This window comes from Aplysia californica, unplaced genomic scaffold (genome assembly GCF_000002075.1).
Source record: "Aplysia californica isolate F4 #8 unplaced genomic scaffold, AplCal3.0 scaffold00030, whole genome shotgun sequence".
In the NCBI taxonomy this organism is placed as follows: domain Eukaryota; kingdom Metazoa; phylum Mollusca; class Gastropoda; order Aplysiida; family Aplysiidae; genus Aplysia; species Aplysia californica.
This window is the reverse complement of record NW_004797300.1, coordinates 179,007-181,255: the sequence shown is the minus strand read 5'-3', so window position 1 is coordinate 181,255 and position 2,249 is coordinate 179,007. Positions and strand designations below refer to the sequence as shown.

At 39.4% G+C, this 2,249-nt stretch overlaps 1 protein-coding gene across 1 annotated transcript in view; it reads right to left on the bottom strand.

Moving 5' to 3' along the window:
* Window positions 1–2,249, bottom strand: part of LOC100533323 (soluble guanylate cyclase subunit) — a gene marked incomplete at its 3' end in the record, with an annotated part of 184,338 nt that overhangs the window by 74,671 nt on the left and 107,418 nt on the right.

Below are 2,249 nucleotides of genomic sequence, written 5' to 3'. Positions count from 1 at the left end.
GGGGGGGTAGGCTGTACAATGGGCCTTTGTGTGCAAAGATGAGTAGCGATGGCTGGTGTAAAATAGTCGCCTGTCACACGGAGTCTAGTTTCAGGAGCTCGATATTTCCTGACGTGCTTTCAATGATCCCAAATCATTTTCGATATAAAGACCCATGCATATTCATGAGTGTAATCCCAAAACGATAGAGAGGCTTTCTCCAAATAAGGGTGGTTTTATTCAATCGTCTATCCATAACATCCCAATGATATGGAGAAACGATTTAGTCTGAGAGCATTCCTGGGATAAAACACATTGGGCGATCGGCTGAGTTTGCATATTAGATTTGAAATCGATCTGGATACCTTTGAAAGTTAAAAGCAATAAATACTTTTTTAAGCTTGTCTTGTCTGAAAAATGGGGTTAAAATGTATTAGAAGGCCTTAGAGAATTAAAAGCACTGTAACCTTATGCGAGTTATTCACTCTACAGAATCAGGCGGATCAGGGAGTCAGACTGCGCAGTGCGCTCTTTATCGAATAAAATCATCAAATCATTTGCGTAGACCTTGGCCCTTAAATAATTGGCCCACAGTGGGTTGTGCTAAAGTTAATTTGTATTTGTGTGTGCACTTAATTTGTGTATATGCACGCGAGTTATGGACATTGACAGCGGCATAGTGAGAAGGATGTAGGCTGCGGTGATGAGCTATGGGAAGGGTTTTTTTGTGTAAATGTCTTGCCATCTTTTACATTTTTACAGGGATCATATCACTGACGAAAAAGTGAAAGTTAGACTATAATCATAATGTCATTGGTATGTGAACTTTAGTGACAGGAAGAAAACTGAAACGGTACGGCACGTCACACGAACACCAACATTTAAAAAAAAATGTATAAGTTATCTAAACCCAACCGTTTTAATAGCAGATTTTTTTAAAGGACGTCATCTCTTGTTGTTTCTCAATACTAGTGTAAAATAAAGTAAACTTAAACGGTTATTGTTAAATAAGAAGAAAGCATAATGCATGGTGATAACATATAAAAGCAGTAAATCCGATTTTCAGTCTCATAAACAACTCATGACCGAACAATTTGAACCGTTTAAACTTCTCAGATGAAGGATTACATATGGCACCATATGGTCCACAAAAGTGTAACGAAGATTTGCAATATCTAAAGATAGTTTCAATACAATGGGTAAAATCTTGAAAAATAGAAACATCCCAATGAGTACCAAAATGACAGTTATAAGAGGTCTTTATGAGCCACGTTTTCATGTGGCTGTTAATGCTGGAAAGTTGTCAAAGACAGTGAAAGCAAAATGGAAGAAACAGAATGTGGTTTCTTGGGGAATTACTAGGAAGGGTAAAAAATCAAATGGGCTAATACTTGCATAAGCTCTCGAGGAGCGATTACTGATAAAAACAATTAGGAAGAGACAAATGCAGTTTTTTGGGACACTTGAATAGACATACGGTTCCTGGACCTCTAGCTCTCACTTTTAAAAAAACTAAAGGCAAACGAGGCAGGAGTGGATCCAGAACATCTTACTAGGGAAGCAAAAAAAAGAGGGGTGATGAGGAAAGATCAGGATACAATAACGTTGTTGATATCATCCGAGCAAAGTAATGAATGGCAAACCACGGTCGCTGATGTCTGTCGCAGATCTGGCACTTGATGAGGAACTAAACATCAATCGACACAATTTAGACCATTTTGAAGGTGGGTTTCAGCCCTACGTGTCAGGGCCAATCCAGGCTGTGTGGAATACAACGTCCGGGCAAAAAGACTGAGATGCTCGATAAAATAAGTATCCCCACTCGGGACATCGAGCTCAGATCTTCTGCGTGTGACGGTGGATCGCCAGTCTCACCACAAGCGGTAACGACACCAGCACTGGCAAAGATGCAGTAGCAAAGCTCAATGAAAGAAGCTAGATGGACAGACAGACAGAGAAAAAGATGAGAAGGCAACATCAAAGAGTGGACTGGCTTAGATTTGATGTGTACACTGCTCAAAGCTGAAAGCCATGAGGTGTGAAAGAATTAAATGAGCTAATACTTGCATACTTCAAAGTCGTCTGTAAAATGAGGCCAAATTGCAGTATTTTAGTTTTAGTAAGATATTTACCACACAGTAAGGTCATGTATACGAAGATTAGAATAATTATAATAATAATAGCATTTGTATAGCGCATATCCCCGCTCAACAGCAGGCTCTATGCGCTTTACACTATATTATTACCCCAGCAGACCACAGAACACTCCG